Source organism: Manis pentadactyla, chromosome X, assembly GCF_030020395.1.
Source record: "Manis pentadactyla isolate mManPen7 chromosome X, mManPen7.hap1, whole genome shotgun sequence".
Classification (NCBI taxonomy): Eukaryota; Metazoa; Chordata; class Mammalia; order Pholidota; family Manidae; genus Manis; species Manis pentadactyla.
Window position 1 is genome coordinate 93203943 of NC_080038.1, and position 26791 is coordinate 93230733.

Below are 26791 nucleotides of genomic sequence, written 5' to 3' on the forward strand. Positions count from 1 at the left end.
GCTCTGGGAGGCCACAGACTCCAGCTGGGAAGCCCATCTCAGGGAGATGTCCTGGGGGCCTGTTTCCAAACCTCAGCCACCCTTTCTCACCCTCCCACAATGGCCAATTCTCCCTCAAAAACATAGGGAGACACACCCCCTCAGCTGTCTCCTATGTAATCTTTCCCAATTGGGATTAAAAGGAGACATTAAACCAAATAAACTGATCTTTTACTCCACTTCCATGTGACCCCAATACAAACTTGATAACAGGTCATGCTGGCCAGTTGAGGGTACTTTCGATTTCCAAATTCTCTGAGATCTTGATAACTTTCTCCAGAGGACTGGCAAATGGTCAGAGGTTCTCTATATCCAAGCCTTCTTCACCCTCTGTGAGCAACCCTCCCTTTGTTCCTCCCTCTCCTCTTTTCAAATCCTTCTTGCCGAACAAAAGCCCCCTAAATCTCCTCCCACCAAACAAAATCCCTCTAAAGTTCCATTGCCAAACAAAAATTTCCTACCCCTACCCTGACAACATCACACCTTTACCGCCCTGTTCCCTCCTCTGTTGACAAGCTCGACTCGGCTGATGACCCTCTGCCTTATCATCATCCTTCTCCCCAACAGCCTCAGCAAAGTCCAAATCCCTCCCCACCATTGGCTCCCCACCAAACACCCCTCCTCCTCTTCCTCTCTGATATCTGCCAGCACATGTGCCTCTTCTAACCCAACCCCCTCTCCAAACCCACATTTTTCGCCACCTCAGACACACTCTCACACTCTCACTTCCCAATACCTCTCCAGACCGTTTCTCACCTTATCCTACCCCTCTGTGAGGTAGCAGGCATTGAAAGGCCCATTTGTGTTCACATCTCCTTTTCAATTAATGATCTGAAGCATATTGAAGAAAAGATGGGGTCCTCTTCAGAAAATCCCAATAAATTCAGGAAAGAGTTCCTCCACATTACTTAAATGTATGACCTCACTTGGGGGGACATTTACCTCATTCTCTCATCTACCCTCTTTTTCTCATCCACCATCTTTTTCTATCTCTTTTTGGCATGCAGCCGAAAGTCATGCTGATGAGTTCTACCACCAGCACCCTGCTAATTATGCTCTGGTAGCTTGAGCAGTCCCCAGGACTGAGCCCCAAAACCCTGAGCAGACATACCAGCTGGGTGACCCTGGTAGGGCAAATTGGGATCCCGTGATCACTTGCCTCCTGGCAGGGATAGAAAAAAATAAAAATAAACAGGTCAGGTCAACTATGAGCGCCTCAGGGAAATTACCCAGGAGGCAGATGAAAACCCAGGCCTCTTTATGAACCACCTTTCAGAGACCGTGATCAAAAACACAAACACCATCCCTAACTCCCCTAAGGGCCTTATTCTCCTACACCTCCACTTCATTTCCCAGTCTTACCCAGATAGTCATAAAAAGCTCCAAAAATTAGAAAACGGACCGCAAACACCCCAAAAAGAGCTCATAGACCTTGCCTTTAAAGTTTTCAACAACCGGGATGAGGAACAAAAACTGAGAAAGAAGAACAGGGTAAAGCCAAATATCAGATTCTGGCATCCCTAGTTTGATCTCCTGCTGACAAGCCTGCAAAAGGCTCCACCCCACACCCATCTAGCAGCTGTGGCAATCTGGGCCACTGGACAAAAGCTTGCCCTAATCCCTGGCCTTGTACAAAGCCATATCCAGACTGTGGACAATGGGGTCACCGGAAAATGGACTGCTCTCTAAGGAAGTCAGCCCCTCCTTTGAGTTCTTTCTTCTCCAGGTGACCAGACACATCTAGAGAGGACTGGGCAGCCCTCATGGCCTTGTCTTCAGCAATTGATTGACATGGCCCAGATCTCAAGGCCCCCCCTCAGGACGACATCACCAGATCCCCGGGTAACAATGGTGGTAGCAGGAAGTCAAGTTTCTTTTCTGTTCAATACGGGGGCCAGCCTCTCTGTGCTTACTGAATATTTGGGACCTTTGCTTCCCTCCTCTATCTTGGTTGTTGGGCTGAAAGGCTTAATTGAAACACTAGCTCAAACCCCTCCTTTATATTGTTCTTTGGGCCATATTACTTTCACTCACTCCTTTCTGGTAATCCTCCACTGACCCACCACCCCTCTGAAAAGAGATATTGTCCACTGTCCACAGCATGGAGGCATCCTTACACATTCCCTCACTTCCCTTGGAATCCTCCCTCAGTCTCCCAGTCATACCCTCTAAAGAGGCCCTCCTCTCTGAGGCAATACAGCTTATTAAGTCACAAGTTGACCCCATTTGGAACACAAAATACTCTTTTATAGCCTCACACCACCAACCCCTCAAAATAGCCTTGAGAGACCCTACTCAAGCGTCACAGTTAATGAATACCCTCTGAGCCCCAATGACCATCTTGGCCTCCAGTCCATCATCAGTTGCCTTCTTAAAGCCCAAATACTTATCCCTACCCACTCCCTCCACAGTACTCCCTTCCTTCCTGTAAAAAGACTTGGTGGCTCCTTCTGATTAGTCCAAGATCTACAAAAGATTAATGAAGCTGTTGTTCCTACCCACCCAGTAGTCCCCAACCCCTACACACTCCTTTCCCATATCCCCCCAGTACTCAATACTTGACTTTCTTAGACCTCAAAGATGCCTTCTTTACTATTCCCTTTAGCCCTGATTCCCTTCACCTGGACAGATCCCATATCTCTGTTCACCCAACAATTCACATGGACAGTTCTTCCCCAGGGATTTCAGGACATCCTCCACTTCTTTGGCCAAGCACTACTAAAGGATTTTCAATCCCTTGACCTCACCCCCAGTCACTTGCTGCAATATGTTGATGACCTCTTGCTTTGCAGCCCCTCAAAAAATGATTCTATATCCCATACTATCGCGCTTCTTAGATCCCTGGAGAAAAGGGGATACCGTGTGTCAGAACACAAAGCTCAACTGGTACAGCAAAAAGTCACTTACCTTGGTCTTGACCTCATCCCTACCACTCACTGCAAACCCACCTTCTGAAAACAAGCTATTAATAATCTCCTTTTCCCCACCACAAAGTGAGATCTTCTTTCCTTCCTGGGGCTTCTTAGCTATCCAAAATTTCTCACTCATTGCAAAACCCTTTTATGAGGCCTGCCATGGGGAGCCCCAAGAAAGAGTACCAGAGACAGACTTAATTCCTGCTTCTTTCTGGGCCCTTAAGCAATCACTCCTCAAGGCACCTGCTTTGATTCTGCCTAACCCTAATAAACTTTTCTTTCTATTCTTAGCCAGCAAAAAGGAACAAACATTAGGGCTACTTGCACAGTTGGCCGGGGACCTCTCCAGCCTGTTGCCTATTTGACCAAACAACTCAACCTTGGGATAAAAGGCTGGCCTCTCTGCTTTCTGGTCCGAGTATCAGCTGCACTCCTTATCCCCACAGCCCCCGAAAATTGCTCTCCACTAGCCCCTACAGGTACACTCCTCACACAACCTCTCCAATCTTCTCAGCCACGGGACTCTAACCTTTCTCTTCCTGGCCTGAGTCCAAGTCTTACACTGTCAGCATCTGCAACCCTTGGTTACCTTCTACCTCTCCTAGCCCCATTAACCTTTATCACCCTCCTTCTTTTCCTTCTCTGCTTAATTAACCATTTCCAAAGATTTTTACAGGATTGGATGGCGGCCATCTCCGAAGCAACTACTCAAGAACACCTCCAAACGGCTTTCCTGCTTCAAAATATAAGAAAACCCCCTTCATCACTCCCTCTCAGCAGGAAGTAGCCAAGAAAAGAACGGCGACCTGTCTTCCTATACCCCTTTAGAGCCAGGAATGATAGAGCCTAGACAGGAGTACCACCATTTTGAATAAGCCCACCGGCCATCTCAGAAACCTAGGTTTCATTTTACTTAAGCTACAAACATTTTCCAGAGGACACGTCAGCAAGCCACAAGCCCATCCCCTCAAAAACCCTGCGAAAAAACCTGGTCATAAAAAGCCTCTTAGCCTGTAAGAGATGCCTTCTTTGTTCTGCTCACCAGAATGGAGGGGGTCCCTCTCAGGTTTAGCAATAAACCTGCTTGGACTGTTGAGTTTGCATCGCTTCTTTTCCTTTTAGATTTAGTAAAGCCCAGTAGTACTTAAATGGGATCATCTCAAAGATGGAAAGTCTGACAATAGCTACCACTTAATGAGCACTCTATAGCCAATGCTATTCTAAGGCTTTATTCTGTTTATTTCATTTAATCTTCACAATCATGCTGAGATAGGTTCTATTATTCAAGTTTACAGAGAAGTAAACTGAGGCTCAGGGAGAAAAGATGACATGACCAAGGTGTCCATTAGGAAGTGATAGAGGTGGAACTTGGACCCAGGAAATATGACTCTAGAACACATTCTCTGAACCACTAGGCATACTTTTTCCTTTGCTTGAGAAAGCAACTACCTTTCTCGTACGTTTTGCTTGAAGCCCATGTATTTGAACCCCTGAGGAGAAGGAAAGCTATCTGCCTATGTGTTTCCTTTGTCCTTCACTTGGTCCAGATAGAACTGTGCGACTTTCCCACTGACTCTGTTCAGACTTAAAGTGCTACTAGCCAAAGAGGGCTCAGTAACTGGACACTATATCTAGAATGTTCCTTGTGACTCAAAATGTACTCAATGGATCAGCAGCATCAGAATTACCAGGGTACTTGTTAGAAATGAAGCTTCTCAGGCATCACTCCAGACTACTGCATCAGAATCTTCATTTTAACAGATTCTCAGATGATTTTTGTGCACATTAAAGCTTGAGAAGCACTGCTCTTCTCCCTCTGGAGTAGTCCCTTAGTGATTCCTTGCTGGAGTGTTCCAGAAACACAAGTCTAAAATCTGTGGCTTGAAAGGGAAGGACTCATTTCAGTTATTCCATGTTCTCTGGCCTTGAAGAGCTCCAGGGTCCGTCAGAGGCCATATTAAGAGTAGATCTTGCTGTCTTTAAAATAAAAATATGTGGGTGGAATGTCAAAACAGGCACATGTTAAGCCATCACTTCTTTCCCATATTTCATACATGCTCTCCTGGTATTTCACATTGCCACAATATAGATACTTTCCCTTATAGAATGAGGACATTTTTAATTAAAAGCATTGGAACCTTTGAGCATGGATAATCCTTTAAAAATTAAGTTTATCTGTATTTACAAGCCTCCATTTATTTGGTAGTGACAATAGGTTAAAAAAAAAACTGCCTCTGAAGGCATATGGAGGAATGATTAAGCTAATTTACAATAATTGCTTTAATCTTGGTATATTGAATTGCAGTGTCTAACTCTCAGTTTTCTTGGTTTCAGGTAACTGCAAAATATTCACTATGCCCTATATTGCACCTCTGAATCACAGTGGAAATTCCACACTGTAGTGCCAGCCTGTCACCTACATTTCCTATGAACTAGACAGGACGAGATCCAGAAGCAGCTCCTCACTCCACCACTCCTACACCTAATTGCTGCTCTACTCACACCTTTGCCTTAAGACAGAAAGCCCATGTTCAGAAACAAAGTTATTAGAAGCTATTAATTTCTTAGATTTAATAAAGTGACCAGACTAGAACTTAACTGGGGAAGGCACTCAGGGAAGAAGTGGGAATGGGTTGAAACTTGGGCAGCTAGCTGGGAAAGCCAAGAGAGGGCCCAGGATGGAGAGAGGATATTTGAGATAAACAGAGGTAAACTTTGCTTAATTCCCAGTCATAGTTCAGGACAGTCTTGCTGGTTGCCATCTCTATCTTTTTCTATGGATTCATGCCCAAGATTTGAGGCAGCACTACATGAGATTGAGTGCTTATCCAGGCCTTAGTCAAGACTTAGTATGACCCAAATTTTCTTTAGACCCCCAGTGTCAAGCCTCCATCATACATAATGATTATTATAATGAATGCACCCTTATGTAGAGTACTATCAACTCTTGTAGGCGTAAGTTACCACAGTGACCCTGTGACCCAGCACTGTAACTAAAGGTGTGATTTTGAAAGATAGACTTGAGTTAGAATTCTGGTTTGGCCACTTACCAGCTATGTGACCTTAGCAAGTTCTTTTACCTCTCTTTGCTTTAGCTTCTTCATCTATAAAATGGGGATAATTATAGTCTTTACTTCATAGGAATGCTGTGAGGATTCAATGATGTGAGACCTATAAATACTGTGCAAAATACCTGGCACACAGTACAAGTTCAGTAAGGTTGACTATTATTGCTAAGCTACCAGTGAGTGGTATTAATGCTCTCCTCATTTTTTCAGAGACAGAAATTCCAAGTTTGCAGTCCCATGAACCCTTCATGCAGTGACTCTAGGATTATAGAAATTGCTTCCTTCAGTCTATCTTGGGCTTGGCAGGACTGCTGTCTTAGGAATGCTGTCCCTTCTCCTACTCGAGGTGATTCCTTACTGCTCCCAATGAGGCTCCTGCACCCTAGCAAAGTCAGTCTACTTATTACTCTTTGTTTGCACCCAGCTGGCTGACTCTCACTTCTCGACAGTTTCTCAGGACCATCCTCAGCCTGCAATGCCCACTCCTTTCTTCTCTGTCAGAGGCATTTACCTTGTTCTAAGTCAATCTCCAAAGTAGCCTCCATAAGCACTTCTCAAACTTTAATGCTCATCAGAAGCACCTAGGGGGGCCTGTTAAGCATGCCCTTTCCTCAGCTCTACCCTGAAATTCTGATGTTGTAGGTCTGGAGTAGGGCCCAGGAATTTGACCTTTTATAAGGCCTCCCCCTTCCCACTCCTCCAACCCCCAGGGGATTCTGGATCACAGATTGAGAAATATTGTTCTGTCTGAGAACACTAGTTAACAGCACTTGAATCAATTCTTTCTCCAGATTTCCCTAAATGCTAATACTTTTAATAAAGTAACACCTTATTAACTCAGCTCCATTACATTGGAATTCTTGGTAATTGGGCAGAAGCTGGGCTGCCAAAAAGGGAGGTGGGAGGCTGAAGATGAATCTCCCTTCAAGATGATGAGTAGAGGTGTTGAATAATTCCTTGCTGATTTATTCATTGACTTTCCTTGATTAGTCCATTCAGGACTTCATCTACTATTTCCTCTCATTTGGATTACTGCCCTAGTTTCTAACTGGGTCTCCCCACTTTCACTCTTGCTGCCCAAAAGTCCATTCTCCACAAAGATACCCACATGATGTTAGGAATAAAATTCTCATTTTGTACCTGCCTAAATAAAACCTTTCAGTGGTTTCCTGGTGATCACAATAGAGACCAAACTCTTTATCAGGGTCTACGAGGTTTTAGTCTCCCCCTTTCTCTGTGCTTTACACATGCTGGCTTCCTTTTAGTTCTGAGACCAGATCCCATTTCTTTGTGCTGCAGAGTCTGAGCATACGCTCTTCCATGGATTTGGAATGGTCTTCATCACCACTATCCCCTCTCCACTCACACACCCACATAAACACACCCTTAGTTAACCCCTACTCATCTTCTGGATCTTAGCTCTAATGTCTCTACCATAGAGAAACCTCCTGAGCCGTCTACTCTAGGTCAGTTTTCTTTGCTAGATGCTTTCAGAAAATCATGTTTCTTTCCATCAGAATACTTCCCACAGTTTGTGATTAAACAGTCATTACTACTAGAGTGATTATTTGATTAAAGCACATCTTGTCTAGATAGTAAGCTCCCTGAGGGCCCAAAACATATCACTATATCCTCAGCATCTCACAATAGTGATTAGCAAAGTTAGTAAGAACTTAATAAATATTTAAATCAATGGACAGGACTAATCCCTTTTGTTCCTTCTCAGAGTAGACCACAGTCCAAACTTCTCTATTTTCCTCTGAAAGCTAACACTGTTTTGACTCTCTGTGTAGGAGAGAGTGACATGAATTCGAACTCCCCTAGAGAGAAGAACCCAATCAAGGCTATAGGAATCAAAACCTACCCACTTAATCCCTAAGCTGTAGGCTGCCTCCCTCAGCCAAGGGACCAGACAAGCATGAAACTGAATGCCCCTGCTGATTGTCTTCTGCCCTAAACAGACAGCTTGTTTCTAGAAGCTGCATGGGTATCAGATGGTAACGATGGGATCTCTATTCAAATTATTAAATTATAGTTTGCCAGGGTCAAATCTTGGTAGCTATCACCTTACACTAAACACTTAATAATTGTACTTCTATTAAGTTATCCATCCCACTTTTTCTGGTATGCTTGTAATTATCATTCTTGAAGTGAAATTAAGGAGCGGCAGTAACAAAAATTTTTTTGGTGATGGTGATGGGGAATGGGTGGCTACCATAATGTGTTGTGTGTTGTTTCTTAGCACCACATGCCATTCAGGATTTCACATAAGAGTAGAGCCAGTGTTGGACAGAAGAGCCACCTTAACAAACTGGAAAGCTTCAGTCAAATCCCAGAATTGAAAAATACTAACTCCCTGTCTCTAATCAAGTGGTAAAATCATAAACACAAAAAGATGCAGGACACTTGGGCCAGGGGATAACTGAAGACCTAGATTTTCAAAATGTCAGATTGAGTGACTAGGTTGCCTCAGCTTACAGCATAGGTAAACTCCACACAGAATCCTATGACCTTGGATGGAGGCATAACATGCTAATGCTCCTGTTGGTGAAAACCTTAACTAAAGAGCATTGGACAATTCAAATTATTTTCTAACTGGTCATAATTCTCCAAACATTCTAATATCACATGCTGTCCCTATAGTCCATCTGAAAAAAAGCATGCTACAGGAAGAGCATAAAAATGATTGGCCTCACAATTGCTCTACCTACTCAAGTATTCTGCTATTTGGATTTTTTTTTTTTGGCAATTGTGGCTATTTTAACTATCCTTTCAACTGATACAATAAGGGGCATTTTTCCACATCTAAGATGTTGTTGGTGAGAACTATGGGTCTTGAGTAATTTAGGCAGTTTTCTGCAAGGTTTGCAAAGCCATTTTAATATAATGATTTTTCAAATGAGTGTGCTATGTGTGTATGTATGTGTGTGTATGTGCACTTGTGCTGTGACTTCTCTTTTTTATTTCCAGCTGACAAATGGAATAAAAGTCAAATAAAAGTAGAGTTAATTTAAAAATGCAAAAAGGAAATATTCTGTCAAAGTGCTATCCTTTTCAGATAATCTTAACTCATCCTTTGTACATATTTCCATTAACCCTTATGATTAGGAAGACTAATGGAAAATTTCCTCCCTTGGTGATACTCAAAGTTTTTGTTCAATATATAATTTTGAGTTAATAAAATAATCCGTTATACAAAATAATCTCCCTATTAGCTAAAAATTCATTTGGGAAATGTTTGGGAAGTATCCACTAGATAAAATTATTCCTGCCCACTTTCTTTCCTCATCTCCATTGAAAACATGCATGATTTTCCAAAAATGAGTGAGAAGAGATGAAGAGTTACAACGTGACCCAGGTACTTTGCTATAGATAACTGGACTGTGGATCAACAGTGGGCCCAAAAGCCTATGGGCTGACCCCTCTGGCCTATGAGGTGACAGTCTGGCATAAGAATTCTAACCAGATCTTTAATCATGAAGAGTTTCAATCCAAGGCTCAAAAAGAGCCACTCCATTGGTCATTAGTGGGAGAAGCAGAAGCACACACAGTAGAGCAGTAGAAGATGGACTACTAGAACATTCCTTGTGAGAGGATAGCTTACTGTTGTATGATGAACGATGGTCAACTTCTTGGGAAGGCTTGTATGGCTGTTCATTAAAATAAAGTTTCATTAACTGAGATGCGCCAAGCATGTCACTATTCTTTGTATCTTAACTATGCTTAACATATGGATCAACTTTTAAAGTTTTCTGAAGTCCACTTATCAATATAGATTAATGAATGGTTAAACTAAGATAAGAACTCAGGTCTCCTCATTCCCCATCTAATAATATTTTCAAGATCAACTTTGCAGAAAAGCTTTCACCCCCAATTAGTGGAAAAGTTACTGTACTTTTGAGATACTGTACTTCAGACTTGCTGCTATCAACTGCATTAACACTTTGATGCTATCTTATATGTAGGAAAGGCCATAAACAATTCTGTGAGGTGACAGGTAAATTTCCAGATTGTTATGTACAAAATATTTGATTGACAAAATGGTATTCCTAGGAATTAGCTGAAGAAGAGCTCCATGTGGTCATTCAAAGCCCTGATGAAGGAAGCAGACACCTAAGAACACACTTAATCCTTAACCTTTTAAATGGGAAGCCTTTTCTCTCAAATGTTTCTAAAGAAGCCTTTAAACATACTTTGCATTTTCAGATCTTATGGATAAATCTGCCTGTCTGCTAGATCTATTTGTCCAAAGTTCTGGGACAATGCCACCATTTCCATCATTTCTTGGGGTAGTACCCAAGACTTAACCTTCCAGCAATTACTATTCCACAAAGAAGCTTTACCTCTATCAGCCAAAGAAACCCAAGGTCTGATGCAGATTTTTTCAAACGCTAAACCTTCCATCTCCACAAACGTTTTGTATACTATGAAGTGCCTAGACTGAAGAAACCTGTTCTAAGACTTTGCAAATACTGGTATGTCCAACTAATCTGAACAATCCAAGCTGCTTTGAATTTTTGTGGGCACACTTGGAAAAGGAGAATGATAAAACCTGCCATGCCAACACAGCCCCCTGAATCCTAGACTATTGTAAGAAGTTGTAAATGCCTCCCCCCAAGTCATTTCATTTAGCCTCCTCCTCTACCTCATGAATGAGGTATGAGCTTCAAATGGACAATGTAAATGTAGCCTGAAAGATGCTACAAAGGTATTGGCATCATCACTCTTCGTTTTTATTTGAGTGATGTCATCACTAACTGCTCCAAAGGAGCCTCTTGGCTGCTTACTTACTTGTTACTTTGATCAGAAAGACTTCTATTTTTCAGTGCCCACCACCTCAAAAAAAAACCTTTCTGTCCTGAGCGTTAGCTCTATGCAGAACAATAGCCAGTATTCATTGTGTCTGTCTTAACCTTCTATGGTTACATCTAAATTTATCTTCCCCAAAACTAACATGTATCCCTAACAAAAAAGGCACTTCCTGATTTGTCCTATTTCAGGTGTTATCCTCTTTGTACAAAAACAGTATGTCTTATTTGGAAAAGCTTTGAGAGATAATCTTGTCTAAATACTCCTAAATACCAGTCTGCAAAACAACCGCATCTGAATACCTGGGAGGCCTTTGACAAATATAAACTCTTTCATTTTTAGTTTTATTAACTTTTTATTATGGAAAAATCAAACATATACAGAAATGGGGGAATATCAAAAAGAACTCCTAGATAATCATAACCAAGCCTTTACAATTAACCAGCCATAGTCAATCTTGTTTCATTTATGTCTCATCCAGCATTCCCTAGTTATTTTAAAGCATAGTTCATTCATATGTATTCCAAAATGGAAATACGTATTTTTACATATAAAGTCCTGGAATTCTGATACAGTGGGGGTGGACCCAGGCCCAGGAATCTGTATTTGCAGTAGGTAACCTGATACACAAATTTGGCAACAGCTGCATTTTTATTCTCCTTTTAACGTAGACAGAAATAGAATCTAGGCAGAGGAAGTTCCTAGCTGAAGGTTACGGCATTGCTCTGCCATAGAGACAGGCTATTGTCTTTAAATAAGGAAATATGCTGAGGCCCATTCAGAAAAGATACTATCTGAGTGATAAGTGCTTTGAAAATAATGGGCCAGAGACCAGGAGGCAAGGAAGTAACTTTCTGAGATGTCACCTAGGCAGTGATGCCTTCCCAGCTCACAGTGAAGTCTCACGCCTTTGAGCTCAGCCTTCACTGTCTGGACTACTCATTTGGAAGTTAATCACAGACAGCCTTGTGACAGCTCATGTATTACGGAATTGATTTCACTCTTGAATTGCCTTAACTCTTCAACTAATTTGTAAGCTTATGAAGGGTAGGGACCTTGCCTGATCCAGCTTTGTACCACTATTGTCCCCACCCCCTGACAGAAGCCAGCATGGTGTCCTATCACATGTGATAATTTACTATAGTGCATGACCTCTTACCTTACTCATAACCACCAAGGAATCCATTCACCACATTTCTATATTAATGTGCTAAATGTAGTGGAAAAGTGATCGTGTCTCACAATGTCCTTAAATACCAGGACATCTACATGTTATGATTTGAAAGGTCCAGTTGAAATGTCCTGAACCAGAAAAATTTATTCAGTGGCTTGCCATGTTGTGTGGAATTGCCACTCCTGTTTACCTCTTCAAGTGACTGGATTGAAAATCTAAGGTTTAAACAAGAATGTTAATCCAGGGGCTCTTTGATATAAATGAGTTGACAGGGATGATTGCATTCACGATGCAGATCTTTTTGATGTCATAAAGGGAGCACGGGCACTGCTTTTGGTGGTTGGCCCAACTGGGACTCTCTGTGGAAGGCATGGGGCTGTTGAGTACCCAGTGGGTGGGAATGGGTTTACTGAAAAATGGCACAGTATAGCATAGTGGCTAAGGATGCAGATTATGGAATCAGATGGATCTATCACAGTCTTGGCTCTACCATTTACTAACTGTGTGATATAGGGATAGTCAACTTCCCCAAGCCTCATTTCCTTAATTTCTAAAACAGGAGGGTAATAATAGAACCTACTTCATTTATTCATTCAACACATTTGAAGGCCTTCTATGTGCTAGGCTCTATGCTAACACTCCTGAACTCAAGGTTTGTGTACTCCTGAACTCAAATTCTACATTTTAAGGTTGTGCTGGGGATTAAATGAGATAATGAACAATGAAGAACTTAACATCATAGTTGGATCTGGGAAACATTATCGACATTAGCTATTTTTATGATTATTATTATCCAGGAAGGAGGGTGGATGGCACCACAGAAAGACATTTCACAATTTGCCCAAGACTCATACTGTATATGCAATGGTAAAGAAAAACATTGACTCGGGTCTCATAAGCCCATGGAAAGACTAGATGCAACTCACAAAAGGACATTTAAGGACTGGAGAAAAAAATCTTCCCTAGCTAAGAAGATATTCTTATTTGTACTTAAAACCACCACAGACCAAAAGAAGCCCTCTTACTACAACAGCAAATGCCAGCTAGAATATTCATAGAACATGGATTTGTATAATAACTAGAGCAGCACAGGTATGATGAGTGAGCTTTGTGTAGTTGAGGCAAAAAGTCCACAGACTTTAAAGACCAACATTTGCACCATTGTGGGCAGAGAAGGTGGGAACTCTCAGCAGTGGCACCCACAGGCCTGGTATTGGGAAATGATCACCTGGTAAGAACTGGAACAGAATTCAATACACAGAAAATGAAGAATAGCTACAAGATGATAAAGAAATAAATAACAATAGAAGAGGGCAGTATAGGGCTTACCTTTGAAGACAATAATTGAAAATCTAATGTAAACTACCGGAGAGGCATGGTGACCTTGGGCATGATTCAGCAGGAATTGATAGTGGAGCCATCCAATTTGCAAGATGGGGCAAGGAAGCGGCACCCAGATGTCCCAGCATCATGCCAGGCACAAGAGTTAATGGGTCTAAGACAATAGCACTAACTTTAGGCACCACCAGTTGGTATGGTTGAAACTCTCAAATATTTTCTAATGTTCTATATTTCAGTCTGGCTCAGGGCTACCTTGATAACTTGGCTGCACAGAGCCTGCAGATATCTTGCATTAGTGACTCCAGCTGAACAGGCCTGACATCAGGTGTCTTTGTTTTATTTATATAGTAATAGATGAAGAGAGAGCAAGCTCACAAGCTACAGGGTCAAGCACAGCAGGTATGTATAGAAACACCTGAACTCATCTGTAGTCTCACTCAAAGATCCACACAGATATACAGACTCATATTCAGATCCACATTTAAGAATCAACAAGCAATCATTTTTCAAGTGACTGCTTATTCCTACCTTCCCTTAATTTATTTAGAAAGCTAATACTTATGCATAGCATATATTCATGGCTTAAAATAAAGGGTTATTGACTAAAGATGAGTTTTGAACAGGTCTTTTGCCTATGTTCTCTTTCCCTTCCCCAAACTGACTAATGCTAGATTCCAAAGGTCACTTGTCTTCAGCAATTACTCTGAAGCGCTACATTCTACCTGCAGTGTCTTAAGCATTCTAGCCTAACGAGGATTCATTCTCTTTTCTTGGAAATAAATGTGAACTGTCAATCGAATACCACTAATAAACGTTTCTAATTGATGTTTGAGGAGAGGGAATTTTTTTTCCCCTTAGGCATGCTGCCTTTTATCTTGGTCAGTGGCTTTGTTGTTTATAAAAAAAAAATTATTTGTGCATTCATACAACATAGGATGAGAGTTAAAGGACAATACTTCACTTTTCCTTTTGTCAAACAGGATAAAGGTACCATTAGTACTGAAGGGTTTTTCTTTTCTTGTGATTTAAGGCCAGTATTTTATAAATGGTCAAATAAAAAACAGATTTAGATGTCAGTTGCACTTTAATGGGATGAAAATATTTACTCCAATCAAATGCCTAAGGCCAAATCATGTGTTAGAAAGTTTAAACTTTGCTCCTTTCATTCCTTAACTTAGTATCTCAGCATTTTTTAACTGTAAAATGGGGATCACAACACCTACTTCACAGAGGTATTGTGAAGATTAAATGAGATAACCATTGGGGTTTCAGGGGAGGAAATAATTAATATCTGATTTTAAAGCCAACTGAGAAATAAGACACAGGCTTAAGGCAAATGAAGATAAAGATATCAGCTTTATTACTGATAATGCTGAACTCAAGTGTATAACTTTAATATATAGCCAAATGGTCGTATGAGTTCTTTCTACCTCTGTTCTCTGAGATGGCTCACCTGAAGGAGAGTTTGTGTCTTCAGAGCAGACAAACTTACCCAGAATGTCCTCTTACTTATACCCAAATGCAAAACAGAGACTAATGGATCTATTCAGATAATTCATTTCTCCATCCATGGGTAGCATATGAAAATAGAGAATACCCAGTTAAATTTGAATTTCAGATAAATAATAACTTTTGGCACATGTATGTCCCATGCAACATTTAGGGCATACTTATAGTACCAACATTATCTGTCATTGACCTGAAATTCAAATTCAATGAGGTATCCTGTTTTTTTTCTGGCAACCCTACCAATGAGATGAAAATGAATAAGAGTGGGAAGAGAATTCAGGAGTGTTGGTCTAGTTGAAGGAGCATTACCCATAAGGCCATGGGAATGGGGCATTCTCCTAACAGTCATACATCATGGAGCTCAGTGACCAGTGTGTGCTAAACACATTATTGCTTTCCTTCATGCCTAAAAACCATTATAGTAAACTCATGTATCCCAAGACATTAGTTTCTCACTGTGTTGCTCTTCTAGAAGTATTTTTACTTTAAATGAGGTCCAGGAGGAGACCAATGCTTAACCTAGAGAAATTCTTCTCTAATGATTGATTTTCATCCTTGACTGAGCATCAGAATGCCCTAGGGAGCTTGTTAAAAATACAAATACCCAGCATCCCCCTCCCCAAGTTTGACTCTGGAGTAGGATCTAGACATTTGTATTTTTAACAAGCTTCTCCAGGGAATTCTGATGCATAGCAAAGTTTAAGGTACATCATTCTAATATATAAGTGCCGTGTCAGGGAGCTGGGGATGAGTGTACCCAGGGAAAGATATGTGCCTCTACCCAGCAAGTTACCGGAGAAGCTATTGTGCCATTGCATGGACCATTGGTTTAAAACCATTGTCCAAGACCATGCACTGAGAAAAGCATACCTTGCCTCTCATTTTAGTAGCAATGGCCTAGGGTCTAACAGTAAAATTATGAGTATTAAAGTATTAGAGTAGTGCACATTTTAATTGGGGGGCTGTCGGGGGAGCTTACAGTATCATTCAACTATATTCAATATTATGTGTGACTGCTCTGAGAACAGACATGGTCAACCATACTATCCCTTCTCACTGCAGATTATAGTCCAACGTAAAAGGGCTACAAGAAAGGCAAGTAAAGGGAGTAGGGTGTCTGGAAAGAGCTTTCCATGTAAGTTATCCTTCATCCATGGAGGGTGAGTGGAAATTCACCAAGGACAAAGACAGAAAAAAAACAGATGTATAGCAGCAAGCACTCAAGAGACTAATAGAGTCAGAGAGACAGTTACATACTTTAAGGAAGAGTTTCAGAAGAAGACAGAAATAGACAGCTATAAGGGGGAGAAAAATAGAGACAGATACACACACAAACACACACACACACACACACACACACACACACAAACACACACACACATCCCCCTCCATTATATTGACAAAGAGAGATCCTGAGATGGAGAAAGCAGAAAAGGCCCAGAGAGAAAGATGCAAATCCAGGTAATAAAAACAGTTATAGTCACCCATACTGTAGGATTTTTAGTGCTGTTTTAACATGGCATTATGGTAAAACAAAATACCCAATATACATGTACTTTCTTAGAAGACTAGCTCATGGCTGTAGGGAATCTGAATGTGTCGGAAAGGAACACCACATCTGCTAATTCTTGATGACATTTGCTATGTGCAAATGGCTGTTTTCAGGAGAAATTCCAATTATAATTCTAAAAGTCAGCAGATACATCATTAATATATTTAATAATTAAGGGTATAGAATCATAATACAGTGTTGAGAAGTAAGGCAGCCTTTTTTCCTGAACTTGATCTAAAAGTAGAATCTCAGATGAATGCCACTGCGATTCTTCAGGACTACAATATCCCCCCCCCCCACCCACACACATACATTTTTTTGTCATTATTTGAATTCATTTTATTGTTTACAAAACTTCTAGAAAGCCCTTTGCAGCTGATGAGCCCAACCATTAAATGTAGGTGATTTGGCTTCTGTTTTGGAGAATGCTGTTGAGCACACCAGCTTCCTGGAAGAAACACGGTAGAGGGAGATCAATTTTGCTTCATGGTGCTTAATATCACCTCAAGGTCTTTTCCCTTCTGTTTCTTTTTCCTTTTCTTTTTGAATCATACATTCAAATAACCACATGTGTGAACATTCAAAGAAACACATCTCAGCATGTCTTTGTAAAGGTACAGGAGACAATATGGCATTAAACATGCTCAATATGCTGTTTTGAATTCTCTAGAACTTTGTTGCTCCAAAATCAAAGATCTTCAGATAAAGGGAAAGTATGTTGCTCAGTCAGAAATGTGCACATGCCAAGTTTGATTTCTCTTCTGTATCTTTACCATTTTCAGCATCTATTTTGCAAGTTGAAGGGTTTCTTTTTCTGTTTCCTTTTCCATTTTGAGTTTAGAAAGTAAGCAGCAGGTGAGGAATCACTGTATCAGGGGAAAGGTACTGGGTGATTTCTCTTTGAAAAGCTTATATTAGCTGTAGACATAAACCTAAGGAGGGAAGGGAGTGAGTGGTAGCTGGTAAATATAGGATAGCTCAATGGAATAAAGAGAGTAGGCAAGCAAGGAGGGCTTACCCATCTTCCTCCTTCTCTTGACTCAGAAGAAGTGGTCACTCTGTTTGTATATGGGGAGTGGAATTAAGAATTCCCTAAGTAGAATCTTAACTACAAAAAGTCTCCTACTCTTTCCCTGTGACAAAAACAAATTTTTCATCCCAGAGGAATGCAACCAGTTCCAAAAATTAACAGCCCTTTTCCAAAGGCTTTTAGTGGCTATAGTTTCTATGCAATAATATTAGCATCTGCAGTTTTTGTTTTTGATGATGCTTGAGCTCATCATTGATTTCTCTGCCACCAGTACAGGTAGGACTGATAAGAGATAGGACTGGGCAGGTATGAAAAGTGTAGATGATGGGGAGCCTTGTAATACATTGTAAAACTTTAGACTTTATCAAGTGGTAATGGAAGCTACACACGGGTTACAAGCAAAGGAGTGAGATGATCAAAGTTGCAGTTGTGAAGATCAGTGTGACTATAGCGTGGAAGAACTAATTGGAAAAGGGCAAGGAGGGGTGAGGGGAAAAGAGTTTAGAGGCTGCTGTTGTAGGGGGCAGACTACAGGCAGTGGTGGCTGGAGCTAGTAGGCAGTGGCATGGGGATATAGCAGATGGGCAGGTTTGAGGGGTAGAGTATATTAAAATTAGATGTGGAAAAATATGGAAAAGAATCAAGGATGGTACCTGGTTTCTGGCATGGGTAACTTACTGTGGGGACAATGGTGAAGTCACTTATTAGGGTAGGAAAACAAGACAAGTAACTGGTTTGGGGAGGAAGATGATTTAAATTTCAGAGTTTGAATTTTGAAGTGTTATTAAGACATCCAAGTGGAGATGCCAGTGAGACAATCAGATATAGAGAACTGAAGCACAAAGGAGAGGTCAGGCATGAAGTTATATTTCTGAGGGCATGTTAGTGTATGAGTTAGCCCACAAGAAGCAGGCAGAATTTAAAAAGTATAAGATGCAGAAGGTAGTTTTTAGGAGCACCTGCCTTTAAAGACTGGGGAGAGGAAGAGAAGCTTGCAAAACCTCTGAGAAGGAGTTGTCAGATAATTAGAAATGAAATGAATAGAGAGAAGTGTAACAGAAACCAAAAGAAGAGAGAACTTGAAGAAGGAAGGTCAAATGTCAGATGCTCATGGAAGGTCGAACAAGATAGAACAAAACTAAAAAAAGCACTTGGATTTTTATTATATTCAGGCCACTGGCTACCATACTTCGGACATCTTCAAGGGAATTGTGGTGGTGAGGTGGGATGGGGAATTCTAGGGGTTGGAAGGAAAACCAGAATGCAGTGGGTTGAAAAGTGACTGGGAGGCAGGTAGATAGAGACAGTGAATCTTGACTAGACCATTCTTTTGAGGAATTTGGCTGAGAGGGAGGAGAAAGTAAAATGGTTTTAATAGGTAAATAGACTCCAGAAAAAGGTTTTCTTGAGCTGCTGCTCAGTGCCTCTGCAATCAAAGTGAGTATTTTATTTTCTACTCATTGACTATGAGATGGAATTTATATTGACTGCAAATTCCTTCTCTTGGGAGAATGAATCCTAGGACAACACAGAAAGAAAAGAGACTGAGAACACTTTAAAATCTAAGACTTTGTGTCCCTAAATTCCCAGAAGCCACTCACTCCTGCAACATCATCCTTATCTCCCCTGTGGGACCAGAGCATGTGATTCTGGTGGTATTCCTTGCTTTCTCAGAGTTCCCATGGTAAGTAAGCATGTGAGATCCCCAACAGACTCTTGCTACACTATTCTTTTAGACATATTTCTAGCAATCTCCTTTCCCCTTCTGGGAGGATAAACCATTCAGAAGCATTTTTCCTATTGCTGGTATTCAACTTTTCTGGGAAGATGAAAACAGTTTTGCTTTTACTCCTGAATTACCTTAGGTTTAATTCCTCCTAAAGCAGGAATTCAGTCAACGTACATTCGAGGTCACAGTTGATTAGAAATCAGAGTATCTACTTTCATTCCAGAGCCCTTCAGAGGTTAACTTTCCCTGTCAAAACCCCCAATTAGAAAACTATTTTTGAGTTAGGAAAATGCAAACGTGTTTCTCATCAGCATATTATCTCTCCTCTGATCTCTTGTCAATTTTAAGACATTTTTCTTCATCTGTATCCTAGCTAAGCATAGCAATTAGCCCTCAATAAAGATTTGAAATGTGCCAAATTCCAGGCTTTCAGAAGTACAGAGTTTAATTCTGAAATCAATTGAAAAAATCTACTTGCTTACTGTTAACCTTTTCTATAAACTCAAAATCGCTGACACACTTTGTCTTAAGAATTTTGATATTAAAAAAAGAAACAGAAATTGTTTCCCTTTGGGGCAGCCTCAGCTGGGACCAATGTCCCTCCAAAGCAGCTGTGTCAAACGATAGAGGGAGTCAGCCAGCCCCACCCACCAGCAAACCCACAGCAGTCACTACCCAGCCACTGCAGAAGGTTACATGCCTCTCACAGGGGACATTCCTGAAGCACATGCTCTAGTGACCATGGGGGATTACATTCTGGTCCCCACAGGATGCTTTCCACATAATGCTACTCCTTCAAGACCAAGAGATGTAGTTGATCTACCTAATATACACAAACAAACACAGAGTCAGGCAAATGATGGGACAGAGGAATATGTTCCAAATGAAAGAACAAGACAGACCTCAGAAAAAGAACTAAAACAAAACAAGAGATAAGCAATCTACCTGATGAAGAGTCCAAAGTAATGGTCATAAAGATGCTTCCTGTACCTGAGTGAAGAGTACTGTAACTCAGTGAAAACATCAAGAAAGAGGTAGAGAATATAAAAAAGAACTAATCAGAGCTGAAGAATACAATAGCTGAAATGAAAAATACGCTAGAGGATAAATACACAGCAGATTAGAGGATACAGAACAGATCAGTGTCTGGAATAAAATAAAAAGATGTAAAATATGGTACCAAATATATAAAATGTTGGGGGCGGGGAGTAAAAATGTAGTGTTTTTAGAATGTTTGAACTTAAGCGACCATCAATTTAATTACAGACTGCTATTACATAGAGTATTAATATGAACTTCATGGTAACTAAAAACCAAAAGCCTATAATAGATATACAAAAAATAAAGAAAGGAATACAAACATAACACTACAGAAAGTCACCAAATCAAAAGGGAAAAAGAACAAGAGAAGAAGAAAAGAACAGAGAAGAACTACAAAAAAACCCCAGAAAACAATGAACAAAATAGCAATAAGCACATACCTATCAATAATTACTTTAAATGTAAATGAACTAAATGCTCCAATCAAAAAGAGTGTGGCTGAATGGATTAAAAAAAAACCCAGTACCATCTATATGCTTGCCTATAAGACTCACTTTAGATTAAAGACACACAGACTGAAAATAAGAGATAGAAAAAGATATTTTATGCAAATAGAAATGAAAAGAAAGCTAGGATAGCAATACTTATATCAGACAAAATAGACTTTAAAATGAAGACTTTAACATGAGACAAAGAATGGCATTACATATGATAAAGGGATCGATTCAAGAGTATATAACATTTGTAAATATCTATGCACCCAAAATAGAGACACCTAAATGCATAAAGCAAATATTAACAGATATAAAGGGAGAAATTGACAATAATACAATAATAGTAATGGACTTTAACATCCTACTTACCTCAATGGATAGATCATCCAAACAGGCAATCAGTAATGAAACAGTGGTCTTAAATGACATATTAGACCAGATGCACTTAACAGATATATATAGGACATTCCACCCAAAGACAGCATAATACACATTGTTTTCAAGTGCACATAGAACATTCTCCAGAATCAATCACATGTTAAGTCACAAAACAAGCCTCAATACATTGAAGACAATTAAAATCATATCAAGCATCTTTTTTGACCACAACCATATGAGACTAGAAACTACAAGAAAATAACTGGAAAGAAACACAAACAAGTGCAGGCTGAACAGGGTACTCTGAACAACCAAGGCGTCAATGAAGAAATCAAAGAGGAAATAAAAAAACTCATAGAGACAAATGAAATTGGAAGCAGAACATTTCAAAATCTGTGGGATACAGCTAAAGCAGTTCTAAGAGGGAAGTTTATAGCGATAGAGGCCTAGCTCAATAAACAAGAAAAATCTGAAATAAACAATCTAGGCTTGCACCTAAAAAACAAACTAGAAACAGACTCATAAATACCAAGAACAAACTGGTGGTTGCCAAAGGGTAAGGGGGTTGGGAATGGGTGAAATAGACAAAAGGGATTAAGAGGTACAAACTGCCAGTTATAAAATAAGTCATGGGGATATACAGTACGGTATCGAGAATATAGTCAATAATATTGTAATAACTTTGTATGGTGACAGATGGCAACTACAGTCATCATGGTGAGCATTTCATAATGTATGTAATTGTCAAATCACTATGCTGTACACCTGAAACTAATGTATGTCAACCTTACTTCAATAAAAAAATATTGTTTCCCATTTCACTCCAAGCATGGACAATTTATCCCCTAAAGAATTCCTCATCTAACCTGATCCTCCTTATTATTGGGAGGTAGGTAGTATATTTCTTCTCTGGCTTTTTCAAAGACTCCAAGCCCCTCTATGTAAGAGAGGGGAGGAGAGAGAAGGCAGGGAGAGACTGATGGCACTCAGAGGTAGCAATTGCTTTGTTTGGTAGTCTCAAATTCTCCAAGTGTTTCCTACCCATCATCAGATTGGCCATGTGCTCTCCAATTCTACTCTTGCCAAACTCCCAGGGTTGGACTACAGCTTAGAGCAGAGAAAAGCAGCACTTACTAAGGCCACTGAATAGGTAGGCTGTTGAATAGTTGTGATTAGCTGGAAAGGCTTTCTACCGGCCTGCCTGCCTCCTTTTCAGACATGGACATTGCACTGCTGCACTCCACACAGTCGACAGGTCCTGTAGGCTTGTGCCTGGGCCCTTGCACTGTTCCTTGGAATATCCTTGCTGCTCGGAAAAAAAAAAAGTCCTTTTGAGCTACCTTTCCCATTATGTGATCAACATGACACCACCAAACAATCCATCAGGGATGCTGACACCCTCATGTACAAGTATGAATTGTATACTGTGCAGTGTGGAATGTGGAACTGCAGTGCAGAGACCCCTACCTGCAGCTCACAGGTCATGGCTGGTGTTGGCTCTGGGACTTAAAATCACTTCCCTGGATGGATAGGAAATTGCCACCACAGGAGATGATAATATTTGTGAGCTTTACTAACAAGCTTGAATTCTAACATAAGGTGGTTCATTGTTATGTTGCAGAATGTGAAATCTTAATGTGTTCACTATTCAAACGCATCTTATTTCACAACGTGATTTACTTCAGCTCTAAGGAGCCAAGAGAAGGGGAAAAAAATAAGGGAGGTGGGAAGAAAAAGATAGTTGGGAGCAGAAACACTGATGAGCCCAGCTTTGTGAGCAAATTTCATTGCCACTGATAATGTTCTAGTTTGCTTTGATTAAAGCTCTATCTTGCTGAGTGTGTTCAGTGTCCTAAATACTGCTTCTTCAGGCTAGCTGCTGATATTTTTTTCATGGATTCCACTTTTAAACCCAGCTTTGTGCTGTATGCTGTATGCAAACCTGGGAAGAAAAGCAGGAGGAAACCACTGCACAACAAGTATGCTTTTGTCCAAAGATAGGATGAAAATGTTTGCCTTACCAGATTCCTTTTCTCCTGTCAGAAATTTCTGAACAGATGGTGGAGGAATTGGTGTTCAACCAGACAGTCAGCCAATCAACAATAGAAATTAATTGTCATAGAATTCTGCTAATGGTACACATGCTGATACTCATCCAAACATAATTTGTTGGAACTATATTCTGTATTCTCTTCAGTAAGAATAAGTTAATATAGCAAATGAGTCAAGTGCTTCTAAGAAATATTGAGTCACTTCAGGAGAAATCTGTTTTAAATACAGTCCAAAGAACAGGTAGACAGTCCACCCTATACTGTGGGGACTGGCATGCCTTGATAGCATTTACTTGGAATAAAAAGTGGCCTTAACAAGTTATTATGTGGTCATTACACTGAGATTATTTCTACCTCTAAAAACTTGGGTTCCTGAGGTAACTCTAAATGCAAAAAAAAAAAAAATGCCTAAGGAATCAAAATATGAAATTTTCAAGTTGAATAATGTGCTGGGAAACACACTTTTTTCTGAATAGAGGTTGTCATAATTTTGGATTTAGCCTGCAATTGAGTTTAGGGGGTGGGTCTCTCCACCTAAATCCCAACTGCCTATATTCTTATGGGTATACAAACGATCTCATGGAAGAAACAAATGGTAAGTTAGGTAGCATTACTAGAAACTTTCCTGATATGGTCATGAGATAAATCATGGTTAACTCTGAAGACAAAAAGAAAAGCTTTGAGACAATTGTTTTTCAGATTTTGGACACAATGAAAGGCAAGGATGCTGGGTGGCACCCTTATAGGGCTTTTTTTTTTTTTAAAGGCTGACTTGGTTTGTAAAGTAATGTCCATCTATTTGTACACTTAAGTGGCAGGAAGAGGGCAATCAGAGTCCTGTGTTTCTTGAGAGGGGCAACTATATATAAAATCACATCTTTCCAAGCAGCTGCACTATGAATAGAAGCAACTTAGAATGTATCAGTTTCTGTATCTGGACTTTCCTGAAAGATTAACTAGACATTGCCCTTCCCACTTTTGTGTATCTAAATGTGATAAAGAAAACTCACTTATGCCTCATTTGTCACTTCATATAGTTGACAGACACTTTGCCAATGTCGAATTATTTCACTATCTTTAGTTGTACAAATTGGACCAAGGAAGCATTTCAGAAGGTGGCAAAGGAAAAGCCCCTAATCTTTGCATGGGGCCATCCTGCTGCTGAATGGTGCATCAACTAAACAACCTCTATTGTCTGTATGTGTGGTAGCTTAACCCTTTACATTAAGATATCGTTGTTCAGGGAGCACTGTGCTCTCATCCAATTTCCATAGATAATCAGAAATAGGTAAATCCTTTCTTTGATTGGTAAGTGCTCCTTAGGTGCATTATTGAGGTTGTAATATGTGTAACATGATTTAAAATGAAATGTGGTATGTGTACTATGAGAAAGGAAATGCCAAAACAAATGTTTCTGTAAGTACTTGGTGCCAACATTTTATAGGTTATTTTTAAAGTACAATTTTGCATTTAAAAATAAAACCATTAGCAAGTATTTCATTTGAATTATGAGGAATCTTAGAACAAGTAATAGCGTACAGCATTCCAATAGGATTTTTATAATAGGCGGCATTTGTACTCCGCCACCTCATAACTTCTTTCTGAATAGCAGGATCAATGCTAGCATGTTGTTTGTCTCTGGTGAATGTAGCAGAAATAGAGCTTGTGATACAAATGTTAATAACTCAACAGGAATCACATCTGTTACCAAATCCTTTTGTTTCTTGTCCACTTCTTGGAGCTCTGCAGCAGATCCATCAACTTCTTGTGACTAGCAGAGCGCTTTCCCTTGATTACAATAGTTTAATGATGAAGGAGAGGGCACCTTTTTGTGTTTATTCCACTCCTTGCGGTCTGAACAAAAGCAGCTGGCTGTGCTAGTGAACAGAGAGTACTGCGTGCGTACCACGGGGGAGGAGAGTGGGGGAGTTACAGGGGTCAGGAAGACAGTAGCATCAAGGGACCTCTGCGGCTGCCAGCAGCTTCACCTGCAGTATCGGCCATCTCAGGTCAGCCGGGGTTTTCACAGTGAATAACAGGATCATGGCAAAATAGAGCACGTGGCTGAGACTAACTGAAACTGTATGGCTGAAATAACCTAAAAGCAGGATGTATAAATCACTTATGCTTTTGCCTCATGGTTGTTAATGCAGCCATTTTCATAAGACTCACCTGTGAGATCAAATCCTTCTTTATGGGCAGCTACTCTGGGTCTTATCTGCCCTGATCCCCCAGTAACTGCAGAGGGGATGTCTGGTCTACACTACAGAGCACTTTATTCTGAGCTTTGGAGAACCTGAAAGAAGAGTGAGACCTTCATTGGGTCTGCCACCTGTTTATTGTGAGGTAACGGTCATGTGGCTAAGAACATGAATTTTGTCATCAGGTAGTCCTGGATTCGAATCCTAACTTGGTCAATTCCTCTTGGGCAAGTTGGTTAACCCTCAGAGTGTCATTTTTCTCATCTGATGAATGCAAATCCTCATGGAATTTTGAAGAAAAGATTACATTTTAAAAATTGTGAAAAACACAGCGTGGTGACTAACACATACTGAGAACTCAGTAAATTGTAGTTGCTATTATGAATAGAAAATGATGTTTCTTCTGCACCAATTGGGGTTAGTACTATTAGTGTAATTCATTATCATGCTCGAGGACATGGTAAATTCTTTCTTTAGAGGAGCATAAAGGGCAACATGCCTACCCATCTTTCCTGCTCTGGGAATCTGAAACCTATAAGTGAAACCCAAGTTAAAGAGTTTTCAGAGATCCCAAAACACTGGTCCACTGCTTCCAAAATACCTGGGATGTGTTCTAAAACTTCATATTCCTGGATATCACCCTCTAGTGAGTTTAACACAAAAGCAGACCAAGGAATCTCCATTTGTAAGAAGCTCTGCTAAGTGACTCTCACACCTACCCAGATCGAGAACCCCTGGTTGAGATTGTTCATCCAAACATTTCCAATAATGTCACATGAAGGACAATAGGCTGTATTTAGGAACTTGATATTAACCCAGATATGGACAGTGGTAAAGATGGCAGCCAATGAATGGGAGGTTGGTAAGATTCTAGGTGTCAGGGATTCTGGAGAGCTGGCAGGGCAGGATCAGCCAGACCAATGAGAGGGCTTCTGTAAACTGAGGCTCATGAGATAAATTGTGCAATATCTCAGCCAGAAACTAAAGGCCTTCCGAGGATGGCATTTTTGGATTCCATTATTCAGCTAGCCTGGTCTTAAAGGGTTACCACCTTTTTACTAATGGCAGTCTTACATAGAGTCTAATAAGAGAAAAAAAAACACCATTGCAGAATATGAATCATGAAGGAAATCAACAGACTTGCTACCTTTTTGGCTTAGGAGAAAGGATCATTAAGCTTCCTTTACTTACACCTAAGACAATTGACTTGCCCCATACTCTCATTAAATAGTTATAAATCACCCTATCAAACAGGCTCCTTGGTATATCTGCACTGTGAATCACCCTTGGTAATTTTGCAGAGCCAAGTGCTAGGTTCAATAGTATCTATTCAATATTTAGAATTTATTCATTGAGTGGATTGTACATACTGAGGTGGTGCTTATTTCTTTGTACACTAGAGGCTATTTTTGTGGGATAGTTCTGTTTTCTGCATAATTCAGTCAATATGTTGTGTTGAC